This window comes from Ptychodera flava, unplaced genomic scaffold (genome assembly GCF_041260155.1).
Source record: "Ptychodera flava strain L36383 unplaced genomic scaffold, AS_Pfla_20210202 Scaffold_78__1_contigs__length_561843_pilon, whole genome shotgun sequence".
In the NCBI taxonomy this organism is placed as follows: Eukaryota; Metazoa; Hemichordata; class Enteropneusta; family Ptychoderidae; genus Ptychodera; species Ptychodera flava.
The window spans coordinates 332386-346424 of record NW_027248400.1 but is presented as its reverse complement, the minus strand read 5'-3'; the positions used below and the strand labels follow the sequence as shown (position 1 = coordinate 346424).

At 39.1% G+C, this 14039-nt stretch overlaps 1 long non-coding RNA gene across 1 annotated transcript; it reads left to right on the top strand.

The window, feature by feature from the left end:
- Window positions 1-10496: 10496 nt before the first annotated feature.
- Window positions 10497-12289, top strand: LOC139128927 (uncharacterized). Its single transcript, XR_011551455.1, has 2 exons — window positions 10497-10570; window positions 12075-12289. It is a non-coding gene; the product is annotated as an uncharacterized lncRNA (long non-coding RNA).
- Window positions 12290-14039: the final 1750 nt, after the last annotated feature.

Here is a 14039-nt window from a genome sequence, read left to right as displayed (position 1 = left end):
AATTTTTCATTTGAGCTTTGAACTTTCATAAAATACTTTTTAACCTCCTCAAATAATCCCTTGGTGAAATTCCAGTGTCATATTTGTTATTCACATCTGCTCTTCCAAATACCCTATTCTCATTATGTACATTTATATCAATTATCAAACATTTGTAAAATCACAGATTTAGCTAGTTTTTGACTATAAAGGAAGTATTCATAGTTTCCTCATAGACTACAACGTATAGGGAACCAAAATGTTCAGTGAAATTCCAAATCATTTTGTTTTGCACACACATGCACTTTTAACTACCTAAGTGCAACCAAGTATATCAATATCAATTATCAAACGCCTATAATACAAAAATTTTGGCTCATATTTTATTGTAAAAAATTATTTACAGTTTTCTCAAAGACCCCTCTGTATAGTGAAATTCCAAAATCAATTTTTTTGGACATATATGCACTTGAAACCCAACTATTCTCATCCATTAACATTATGTCAATTATCCACTGTCTATATATGGACACATATTGCATGTTTTATATTGGTATAAAATTATTCACTGTTTTGTCAAAGACTCCCATTTATAGTTGGTGCATAATCGGTGAAATGCCAAAATCACATTTGTTGTACACATATGCACTTGTAAACACCCTATGCTAATCAAGTACATTTATATCAATTATCAAACATCTATAGATGAACAGATTTTGCTAGTTTTAAATTGGAAAATAATTTTATTTTTGTGCTCACAGACTACCATGTAGGGTGAATCAACATTATCAATGAAATCCAAAAATCAAATTTGTATCACACACTTGCCCTTTCTAACCGCCACTTTAAGCAAAGTACATATACATGAATTATCAAACACATTAAATGTAGACATATGGCTTATTTTATGGGAAAATGTTAATAGTTCTCCTCATAGACTCCAATGTATTATGATTTGACATTTTTAGATGAAGCAACATGTAAGCCATGTTTAGTCTTCCTTTAATGGGAGGGGTCTTCAAAACTATAGCAAGTCAGAAGGGAGGGGGATTTTGACACATTGTTAGCTTGTTAGGGGGTCATTCGAAAAAAGCTGAGAATTTGTTTTGAATCCCCTTCAAGAGGTGTTTTGTGAATGCAGACTTAGATATATGATCATGAATGGTATACCTTATGCGATGAAGTGGCTGCTGATGGGCTCTTGACAGCTGTGAGGCCGGAGCTGCAGTAATGGATTTTGTGTAAAGATCTTTATGCTAGGCTCCGGAAGGGGGGTTGGGAGATGGGAGAGGCACAAAAGCCTGCCTAAAGTGCGGGATGGGTGTTCTTAGCCAGCTTTCTGTATGGATGGGGTGCGGTTATGACAGCAAAAAAAGTGAAAGCTTGGCAGACGAAACAAAGCGAGATGATGAGGCAGAGAAAAGGGGATTTGTTAGTTTGGAAGAATGAGTTGCTGTAAAGGGCAAGATATGGCGTTTCCTAACCTCCAACTACACTTGAATTTTATATAAGAGACAAAAAATTCTTCAAATTATATATTACCTTAAGTATACACATTAGCTATGGCTGACAACTGAGGATCTGTTTGGGGATGATCTTACCTTCCACAGCACACGTGTACCTGCGGAGCTGGAAGATGGATGTTACTGAAAGGCATTGTCTTGGAGCTGATCCCCTCTCCCCGAGCCTTCTTCAATGGTGTACAACCGCAGATCAGCAAGCTACTCACTGAAGAGGTTCGGAATCTGGGGGGTGGGGTGGCAGAGGGGCTGAAGTTAAATTGGAGCTGCGGGTCCATCTTAGGCTAGACAAACCAGATGGTAATCCACATCACACAGAGTCTGTGGCGGAGTCCAGTTTTATATGCTAAGAGCCAAACTGTCCAACAAAAAACCAACCTCTGTTGCTTTAGTTTAGGATAGTTTTATTCAAGAAGCGGTGAAAGACTAGGTAAATAAAGAGATTACAATACAATGTAATTCATTGTCTATGCTGAAGAGTCGAGGTAAATCAAGTTCAAAGTAAATGGAAGAAAATAATTAAATTCTAATAAAAATATCGAAGCACTAAATTCAAAATGGTCCTCTAAATATTTGGAAAGTGATAAAAGGAAGTCAATATATCCTTTGGTTTGAGTGTTTGTCAGATACCCGTGGCATGTCTACTTGCTTTTAAGACAGTGGAAAAATGTGTATTCGTACGCGAAATATAATCTGTAACCTTTTGCTTGTTTTAAAAAGAAGTTTCTTGACCTTATAAATCTGGGGGTCTTAAGAAAGATGGAGGGTGATCTTCTGAATATGGAATTGTGTCATGAAGGGTCAGCCCAGCACACTTTCCGTCTAAAAATGCATGGTAAGCTGAATTTTTACCAATCATAGATTTTGAATAGAATCAATGCCTACTAATATTTTGCGTCTAAAAAATTTCAAAAAGCTGAGTGTGTGAATGAAAGGGTCCATACTATGAGTCTGTATATAGTGTTCATATATTGAGTTCAATCTATACTTTCATTCAAAACTAACTCACTAATTGGCCCGAGGCGATCTTATAGATCACGATGTCTACTTTGTGTACTTTGTTGTCGTCATTGGGGTAGACCTTCACTATGCGAGCGAAGTGGCCAGCGGCTTCTTGCATATTCTTTCTGTCTCAAAAGAACCATGGCTCCTTCTTTGATGTTTACGGTAGATTTATTCCATTTTGGTCGTGGCTGTCGGCTTTGCAGATATTCTTTTCTCAAACCAGAACTAATCAGGTAGAAACTGTCACGGCACCAATGTTTCTATTGTAGAAGTCATGGTGGACGAATTAGCCTGGTGATGGGATCGGTGATTGAGTCTTCATTAAGAGTAGCATGTTTGGAGATCGTTTGCATTTGATGATACCACTATTCTAGGTCTGGAGTTGACGATGACGCTGGCTTCAGCAATGAAAATTGTCATCAAGTCGTGAGTGTATTGTAGCCTGCCTAGTTGGTACTGCATGTAATCAAAGACGTCTGATGGTATCAATTTGTTGTTCCCATATACTGCCGAAGTGCCCATATACCGCCAAAGTGGGATGTATGCGACAGGTTGACATTCCATTTGCAGTTTCTTGTTGTAAGGAATTTCTTGATGCGGTCCTTGATCCAGTTCTTTGGCTGCTGCCTGAAGTTCGTTCTTTGCGCCAATTAAGTTGATGCCCTGGTCACATCTGAGTTTCTTGATGTTGCCGCGGATAGCTATGAAGTGGCGTAGGGCAAGATGAAGGCTGAAGTGTCTATTGCATCTATTACTTCTATGTGTACTGCTGTTGTGTAGAGACAGAAAAAGATTACTACCAATCTCTTAGCTTCAGACATGGTGGCTCTGGTTTTGTGGGAAGCTATGGCCCTGAGACCGAATACGTCCATGCCGGCGTTGGTGAATGGTTGGTTTTCTCTGTTCTCTCTGAGGTAAGTCGGCCATGAGCTGAGTGAGTTGTTTGCTCTAAGTCTCCTACATATCGCACATTTGTGTAGTATACTTCTTACCATGTCATGTACACCCATGATCCAATAGTCATTAGCTCTGACGTTTGACAGGGTGAGTTATTTCCGTTAATGTTGTACTTGTCGATGTACATGATCGATGATAAGTCGTGAAATGTGGTTGTAGTGTAGGAGGATCATAGGGTGTCGGCCACAGAGGTCGAGGTCAAATTGGCGGTCTTCCTCCAACACGGATGAGTCAGTTTTCATCGAGGAATGGGTGTTGTTGAATTGGTGTTGTTGCTGGTGCCTGCTGACTTTCCTGTCGATAGTATCTCACATTCTGTGTGGAACACTTTTTTCTGGCCTGAGCAAAGAACGATGGTTTCTACTTGTGCCATAATTTCACTTTTCAATTGTTCTGGCAACTTCTCCTTTTTGTCTCTCTTTTCTTGTTGTTTTCTGTTTCTGAATTTGCCTATTAAGTTAGTAATACTTCTCTTCAAGGATCTCCATCATGAGAATCATTGAAATCAGTGAGCACCTAAGCAGTGTGCGAAATTAAGAGAAAATAGCTTCAGGTCATAAGGACCTGCACCAAGCCAAAGCTTCAGGTCCTTACAGAAAACTGCCGGTCCTCAATAAAGGCAGTTGTTAATGACCATTAAAGTCAACTTCTCCACCAATACTATGCTTTTGAATGTTGTAATATTTAATTTTTCATGTCCTTTTATTAATAGAGTCAACAAGTATTCACTCCAAAAGACTATTGTTCACATGAATAGTGTAAGTGAATGATCATGAAATATTCATCTACATGATCTGGAATCTGACAGGATCTGCCTTGGACTATAAATTATGTCAAACACCCAGAGGGCGGGGAATACAGGCTCATGCACTGGCTACATGTGGCTGATGAAAGTGAGAAAATTTGTCTCTCATGACTTTCTATAGGGAATGGTGTTCTCTACATGGCTGTGTACAAATGTACACTACTCTCGGCTTCTAGGAGTGAGTATACACGACGGATCATGCAACTCGACAAAACTGTTATAAAATGTACACTTGTTATCACGATATATCGTGGTAACAGTCGGCCTTGTGAACTTTGGTTAAGGACCAACGAGCAAGCAAGATGTTCTAGCGGTCCACAAACAAACGCAGCGAAACGTGAACTTGCCTGTAGACTGCAGGTAGCACAATTGGGCTGTCGTGTAACATCTAGTCCAAGTATCGGGCGTAGTTCAAAACCATGAGGTTAAAAAATACATCCATGTTCAAAACCAAATATGTTTATTTTAGTCAACAGCACTGTTGTCGTAGTAGGTTTTTGTCCTAAACTCTTCTATGAACCGTTTATGTTTTGAACGCTTCAATGGAAAATCAAAGCAAAGAAAACGGAGTCAGTTCAATAAAATGACGGGCTGTATTATGTACATTTGTGTACATGTAAATTCCGAACACTTAAAGTGTAGAACTAGTGAAGTGATACTGGGTGTTGTTGTCATATGACGGAGATATGCCAACATTACCAGGGTTACACTCACTAGACGAGTATTATTATAATATTGTATCGCATTGTTGCACCAAAATCAATACATTCCATTGCTAGAATCTGCATGCACGGACGTATATTCGTGCTGATCTGAATGTAATCAGCTGCACCATGCTATGCCCGTCGATCGGAGGGATTAGACTCTTCGTAAATGTAAAAATTCGCAACTTGAGACAAAAAATTACTATGTTGCGACATTGTCACCCCCCCCGGTCTGGCGTACCATAGAGATCGAATTCCCCACTACCAGGACACGAAGTGCGATCAATATCCCCTGTTGCCGGCATGCCCCGCACTCCCACGGTGGAAAACATTGATAGGTGCATGACATTCAAGTCTGAATCACATGATTCAGAGTCAGTCATCATCTGCATCTGTTACAGGTCTCGATGGAGAAATTTTCATCATTTATTCCAAATTCCAGTCGGTCATAAGGACCGACATGTTGCTAAAAACTTTCGGCCCGACGAGAAATCTGTCGGTCTCGGACCGTCGGACCGACGTTAATTTCGCACACTGCACCTAAGTAATCTTTTTCTACTTCCTTCGTCGATGTGTTCAGGACAGTGAGTTGTTTGTGGACCTCGGGGTCTTCGTCGATTACTATCATAATGTATTCTTGTTCTGTTTCTTCAGGGTTTTCATGCTCGTCTCGCTACCTCAGGAATGCTGGTCCTGATAGCAACATAGTTGTTTGTGGACCTCGGGGTCTTCGTCTATTACTATCATAATGTATTCTTGTTCTGTTTCTTTAGGGTTTTCATGCTCGTCTCGCTACCTCAGGAATGCTGGTCCTGATAGCAACAGTTGAGTTGAGTTTTTGAGCTGGTATGCTGCGTGATGTGATATCAGCTGGGTTTCCATGTGTTGACACATGTTGCCACTGTTCGCTACATATAAGTGGACACGTTTTGAGCTGTTTTTTAAGTATCCGAGGACGATCTGCTCTCAGTGTGGTATATGACAATTTCAGTTTTCAGTCCAAATTCTGATGTGATCTTAAATTGTGCGAGTTCTGTCGATAGGACGGCTGCATACAGTTCTAGGCGAGGTATGGATACTGCATAAGTCGGGCTAACTTTTGCTTTCTCATAAAGCCTCATAGTATTAGTTTGACTTCTATGGAAACTGGTGTGAATATACTGAGTAGATCATATATTGAGTCGACCATCACCAGTACTCCCGCCATGAGAATGGCTTCTCCTTCAAGTCTACTTTGAATGTGAATGTATATCTGCCTCTGGAGACCACTTGACCCTCAAATGACCTCTGTGTCGGTAAGGTGTCTTGGTTGACATCCCAACTCTGTAAATCTCTGGGTCGTACTTTGTTTGGGAGTGTGGTCATGATTTCTTTGTCATTAGGAACAATCTTGTCGATGTTGACGTTTACTGGTTGCCAGTAAGTCTCTTGTTCTGTTGATAAGACTGATAGTTTTCTTTGCATCTGGTGCTGAGGCTAGTCTGTCGTCGACATAAAAGTTCTTGTCTATGAACTCTTTTCACGTGTTCTTTGTATGTAGATACGCCATCTTCAGCAATCTTTCTCAGTTCGAAGGTAACAATGGCTTGTGAGGAGACATCGCCGAACAGGTGTACATTCATTCTGTACTGAATTACTGGTTTTGAGCCAAAAGAAGCGCAGATAGTCTCTGTGCACCTTGTTGATGTGGAAGATGTGAAATATTTATTCTATGTCACCTATTACTGCTGTCTGCTCACGTCGGGATTGTAGCAGGATACCAAGGAGGCTGTTCATTTGGCCAGGTCCCTAAAGCATGCAACGTTCAGGGATACTCTGTTGTACTTTGTACTAGAGTCGAATGCTACTCTGATCTGCTGTTTCTTTGGATGGTACACACCAAACTGTGGTAGGTGCCATGCATTGTCGGCATTTATGTTGGCTTCAGGAACGGGACTTGCATGGTTGCATTCCATCATTTTTGCCATAAACTGAAAGTATTCTTCCATCATTTCTGGTTTACACTGGAGCTGATTCTGTAGATTTTGGAATCGGTTCAGAGCTCATTGTCTGTTGTTCGGTAGTTTCTTCGGATCTTGCCTTAAGGGTAGAGGAAGTTGTAGATTTCCTTCCTCGAGTACAAATATTTATTCTATGTCACCTATTACAGCTGTCTGCTCACGTCGGGATTGTAGCAGGATACCAAGGAGGCTGTTCATTTGGCCAGGTCCCTAAAGCAATGCAACGTTCAGGGATACTCTGTTGTACTTTGTACTAGAGTCAAATGCTACTCTGATCTGCTGTTTCTTTGGATGGTACACACCAAACTGTGGTAGGTGCCATGCATTGTCGGCATTTATGTTGGCTTCAGGAACGGGACTTGCATGGTTGCATTCCATCATTTTTGCCATAAACTGAAAGTATTCTTCCATCATTTCTGGTTTACACTGGAGCTGATTCTGTAGATTTTGGAATCGGTTCAGAGCTTATTGTCTGTTGTTCGGTAGTTTATTCGGATCTTGCCTTAAGGGTAGAGGAACCCTTACCGAAATGACAAAGTGAAATCTAGCTTCTAGCATGCCAGATTGATAAACAGTTCATGATAGTTGGAAATCAATATGCCTAAAAGATATTTACAAATAGCTACTGAAGTGTTTAAGCCCAGGGACACTTCTGTTCGTGCTGTGTATACATATACCATACATGTTATTTTTTTGCATTCATGTTTGAAACGGGTAAGTCTGAGAGCGGATTTCAGGCCATGCACTGTTTACATGAGATAAATATGTTTAATACCGGTATATGCATATTGCTGACTTGGTTTTTTTTCTGAAGTGCAGTTTTATAAAATAAAGCACATCTTATCTGTAGAAACCTGCATACCAATATCATAGCTATCAGACTTGTAATTTTTGAGAAACCCTTTTTCGACGAAAAAATTGTAAAAAATTCCCCAAATTACAAAATTGTAGATTTCGTCATCGTTTGAAAGACTCATCACATTTTTATTATCCCCATTAACCCGCATACCAAATATCAAAGCTATAAGGCAAGTAGTTTTGGCGAAAACAATAGTTTGACCAAAGTTTGACCAAAATTAAATCGCATATAACATTGATAATTTTGAGTGGTAACAAAAAATGTCATCTTTGTTTGTAAACATTCATTGTTTAAATTTACGACACATATTTACGAGCACTGGACCAATAAGATCTTCATGTAGATTTGGTTTTTGTTTTCAACATCGAGTGACTTGAAAGCAGTTACTATCAGAGTCGAAAATACCATGTGGTTAATTGTCAGCCCTACGACACAAACAAATTGAGTTTCAGTAGGGATATTCAGTCGTCGATAGAGCCACGGTCACTCTACGTTATAGCATGGAGGTAGAAAGAGGGGGCTTACTTCCGGGTTTACAAGAATGCCTCTCTGCAAAACTAAAGTTTGCTTAAATTATATTCCCTTAACGAAGAATTAGTTTCTAGTAGTCTTTAAAAGCATCTTGAGTAACTTTCACGAAATATTTCGAGGATGGACGCATGAAATACATTAGATTTGTACTTACTCTCATAGTACAGCTCTGAGCTGCGCGATTGAATGAGTCTATCAATAGTATCAAGGGTACACAGCTGACTCCGTGTCAAAGGTAAGTCATGTGATGTCAGAGGTCATATAATGAACACCTTAAAAACGCTTGTTTTTGTTCTAAACAAAGAATCGTAACCGTAATTGTCGTATAAATTGTGTGCACAGACATTTCAATTAGTTGCCAAAAAATCCCAGCGAATCGAATCTTCTGATCGCAAGTAAAACGGGGTCGACGCTTGACTTCCGTTATGAACCAGAACGAGGCTTGATCAGTTTGAACGTCAATTTGACATCAACAGTCAATTTGAACTGTTCAAGGCTGCCACGTAGACAGCTTGCAGCTGCCGGTGTCAGCTCCGTTGCTGTGTAATCGCTGTCATTTTTACACAAGAAATCATGACTTTGGTGTGTTGTGAGAACGATTCAGACGTCAGAAAATGAGTTGAGTCTGTAAAATACCATTGTAGCGGATTCCTCTGCATGTCCTGGAAGACTGGCGATTCAATGGCGATTTGACTCTCGAGACGGCGTCACTGCATGAGTTTGTACCACCAGTGGTTGACACGAATTCAAATGTTGCCACGTAATGGCAGCAGAATGATGACAAAACCACCCTTGATGCCATCTACATTACTCAGGGTAAGTGTAGTTTTAGCCCTGCGGACAGGTTTGTGTGTTCCTGGCGTTATACGGCCACAGCCACAGCCCTGCAACGGTCTATGGAGATAACTGTGTTCTTGCAGCGAGATTCAAAATGGCGACCTCCATGGGCAAAGTGGTAAACAACCTGTCGAGTACGTTATGTTTCAGAAAACGAACGGCTTTGGACGTTAGGAGAAGTTCATCGCATCTTTTCTTGGGTCGGTTAGGAGGTAAAGGTAGGCAGGGAAAGGATTTTGCCCCGATAGAGCAGAATTTCGGCAAAAAAGACCGTGTTTTTGTTAAGGTCCGGATCAGCCCCAGTTATCTCCATAGACCATTGCAAGGCTGTGGTGGAAGCCGTATAACGCCGAGAACACACAGACCTGTACGCAGGGCTACTGTTGCTAAATCATTTGTATTTCTGTGTTGTTATAAAATGCATTGGCAAAATTGAATTCAGTCAGACAGCCAAGCCAAGAATTGTGGTTAATTTTTCTATGGTTGTAACTTGGGGGCAATTTTTAGCGTTTTTGGTCAAAAAATAATTTTGTTTTGAAAATTTATATTCATGATCCAGATTTATTAAAATTGTGGTGATATTTATTTATCTGTGTTGTTGGCAATTTCTCTTATTTTTTTCCTCTGCTGCCTGAATTCAATGCTTATCAAACAGGCTACTTTCTCAGTTGTCATCTGTCCATCTGTCGTCCGTCAACAATTGCCTTCTCCTCTGAAACCGTAAATCCGATTGCTTAGAAATTTGATAATTATTCACTTGGCATGACTTCACTGCTCATGCAGGCAAAGTCAAATTCCAAAGCTGGCTATCACCACAGTAGAGGGGCTGTGCTATCACCATGTGTGTCGATCAAAGGCTGATGATAGGGGCAGAGTAGTTTTTGAAAGACAAGATATGACAGAATATTTCCTGAGAATTCATAAACTTAACAATAAATCAGGCTACAAAAATAACAAAATTGTAAATGGCCAATCATACATTTACTTTTTCCCGTAAATTTTTATATTTGTTCTCAATTTATGAACATTATGAGCGACAGCGAGAGCACAGTTGATAGGGGTTTTTTTGTAGACGAAATATTTCATTAGATCAAGCAGATTATTTCAGTATACTAATGTATAACTGGACAGATTTCATTTATCAACAGTAACAATAGTGATTACACGTGTGAAGGACATGTTTTCAAACAATGCACAGTACTTTTTAAGGATTCTGTGGGGGAGCAGAATATAAACATCAAATGGAACTATTACTAATCATGTGTTTATAATAATGTACTTCACCTTTTTTCTTAAACAGAGCTTGTTTCACAAAAGTAAACAACTACGAGCTGGGTATCAAAGACTGACCCATAACCTTGAAGCATTAAATGGTAAGTAAAATTCAACCTTAGGATTCCTAAATGAATAGTACTCTCAGTGAGTCTGTGCAACTCGAGCTTGGCTTAAAGAGGGAGTTTTCCAACGGTGATATTTACATATGTTCTCGCTTGAAGGTCAATTATTCCATTTATAACTTGCGCAGATTTTTACAAATAAGATTAACTCTGTGGCAGAAGTTGCATTATAGGGCTTCATCATGGGAAAAGCTGCCAAGATTGGTGCTTTCATCAGGTCATACGGCAGGGACCATCTTCCAATGGGTATGGCATTGTCAGTAACGTTTACACCAGGCTTTGTGTATTTACATAACTATTGTGTATTTTTTTTTTATTTGAAATTGTGACTCACCCCACTATACGATTATTTTTAATTATTTTGTTTATTATTTGTATATTGGGGTGGGTCACAACTTTTAACCCCCCAAATTGCATTTCTCTGGCTGCATCATTTGTATGACTGATCCTCATTACCAAAAAGTCAGTTCCTAAGTTGGCGGCTTCTGTGCAAGTCCCTGCTGGGTCACTGTTCATTTCATTTACCACATTTACTATGCAAATACTCACAGCCTTGCATGAATGTGAGAGAGTGGACAATGCCATACCAATCAGAAGATGCACCCTGCCATATCATTTGATGAAAGCGCCAAGCTTGGTCTATTTTTCTCATCATTCAAAATAATTTAGTTGATGAAGCCCAAAAATGCAACTTCTGCCACTATTTTTATCCATTTTTGTAAAAATTATCAAGTTATAAATGGCAAAAATGGCAATTCTTGAATAAGTGACCAAAAACAAATATTAAAAATCTTCTTTGGTGAACTCGCCTTTAATACAAAAACCTACCTTTTTCCTATGCTGCGTTCCAATTTGACTTGAGAACGTTCATGTACATATGCAATGAAGTGTACTCAAACCAAATGAGTGGACGTACATAGTAGACTGTGTATAATTTTAATTGAATTATACCAATAAACATTTACTTCGCTTGAACCTTTGCAAATCATACAATATTGACTCATGAAGTTTAAATGAGGTAATAACATACTTGGATAAAATGTTCTGGCATATATACATTAAGATCAAGTACAGATCAATTTTTATGGCAACGTTTCTGTCTTATTCCGTACATGAATAACTTTAAAGATTCATTGACTTAATAAAGAGGGAAATCAACATTTTTTCCCGTGGGATAAATCATCTGAAAAAATAAATTTTGTTTTATGTCATTGATTCTACTGTCTATGATATACTAGTTTGAAGGTATTTGCAATATGAACAGATTTATACTTGTACAACAAATCACATTGGATCATTCGCAAATTGAGGGTATATAATAGTTTCTTTATTTTCTGACTACATGCAAATTTCATTCTTCAATGTTTAATAGCTGTTGAAAGAGTCAAAATTGTCAGCTTTTAGCAATTCTAACATTTACATATTTTGTTATAAACTTAATAAGCTTTATATCTTACTTGATGTTTTTTATTTTTTCCAGCTTATGCATAGGACAACCTCAAGATGACAGGTCAAGCAATAACTGAAACCATAACAGACAATCACAGCGTACACTTTTAAACAGAGCTCATGGTCATGGCAATATGAAGTTCTTGACTTTATGGACACTTGAACATTTTTTCAACTTAACAGTTTGATGTTGATTATGTTGATCAGCTTTTAAAGTCTGGTGGATTAAATTTAATTAATACCAAATTTTTTAGCTCTCGCATTATTTTTGTTTGTGCAGAAGAGTGTTCTGAAGTGGTAAGGTGATGGCAGTTTCTCAGCAGCAGTGATAAAAAAGTTTCAAGTTGTTGGGGTGACTATAATTCAGAGTGCAGAAGGTAGGTTGATTTTATAAAGCACAGCATTAGGAAATCTACCCAGCAGAGAGGCAGCTAATTGCCAGGCCGAGTGGCAGCTTACCTGTTAATCTTTCCAGAAGAGATCCAGAAAATCTAATCCTGGGCTCTCTGGGAAAGATTTTCCAGGAGCTCTTGTGCCCTTGAGGGACCTTCATGGAAGAGGAGAGATTCTTGATTGCCAACATGTCAGAGATGTGTTGCGTTCATGTGACAAACATGTTGCATTGAACAGCACAGATTTTGGGTGTAGCTGCCTGGATTTCAAGCCATACATGCTTCTAACATGTATTGTTCATGTTTTCAATACATAACGGAAAGTTAAAATCAATATGGTCAGACACATGTTTTGAAACCTGTAGGTAGCATGTATATGACACATGTTTCTTACAAGTAAGAAACACAATGTAAATGGGTGTCATTTCGGTAAGGGAAGTTGTAGATTTCCTTCCTCGAGTACGTGGACTTCTTGTTACATGATGTCAAGAAATTGCTAGTCTTCAACAGAGGGTGCCTTTTTTTCATCTTAAGGTGACCCTTTGAAGAAATTGGTGCCAAAGTTGACGGGTTTAGGGCCTATAAAGTCTTTGATGTTGATGGAATGATCACATTCGAGTGTTGATTCATTGAAGCCATTGAGAGTTGCAGCTGTATGGTACACTGAAGTGCGGATTACACCTCATGCTGTCTCTTGGCACAGGCCATCTGAAATTGTCCACACTGGGTTGCTGCATGAAACCGAAGGCGAGTTTGCAGGTCCATTCCTTGTTTCTCTGACTTTCAATGGTTCTGAGTAGTTTCTGCCAATAAAGAGGTGAATTCCTGTGTTCTGTTTGGTTATGTAATGTAATCGACGATGGACTTAATATGTTTAAAGGTCTTGCAATATCAGGTGTGAGTATTTCGTTCTTGACGCTCGGTTTTATTGTTGTTTTCTAGCAGGATGGGAAGAGAGAATGTCTTCTTTCCATCAATTGATTTTACAATGACGCAATTGCTACGTCGTCCTTTCTCAGTTCTCCTTTGCTGCTGCATGTTGACAGTTCGTATTGATGGTCTGGGCCGTGTATCTACAGTGCACCGAAGAGGTGGCTGTCATCCATACACGCATTGGACTAGTCGTCAAGGACTATCTAAGTTTCTATGCAGTCTGCTGGTCGGTCTTGTGTGAATACCTTTGCGGGGGCTATTTTCCAACACGAACGTCTGACTGAGCATTTCGTGAGTCTGGTTCATTTTGTTGTAGCTCCTTGGGTTTCTTTTTATTTATCTTCGGGTTTGGTTTTGCTTGTTTCTTTGCTTAGATCTGTCACTTGGCATAGCACCGAGACAGGTGATATGTTTCTTGCACTTGCATATTGCGCATTTGATCGTTGATGTGCAGTCCTTGGAGAGATCTTTCTCAGTGCATTTGAAGCACAGGTCTTTCTAGTTGCACAGACTATATATATATATATATATATATATATATATATATATATATATATATATATATATATATATTATATATATATATATATATATATATATATATATTGAATGTTGAGCGTGACTACATAAGAATATCAGCATGGGCCGCTGAAGATGCAGAAAAATACCAA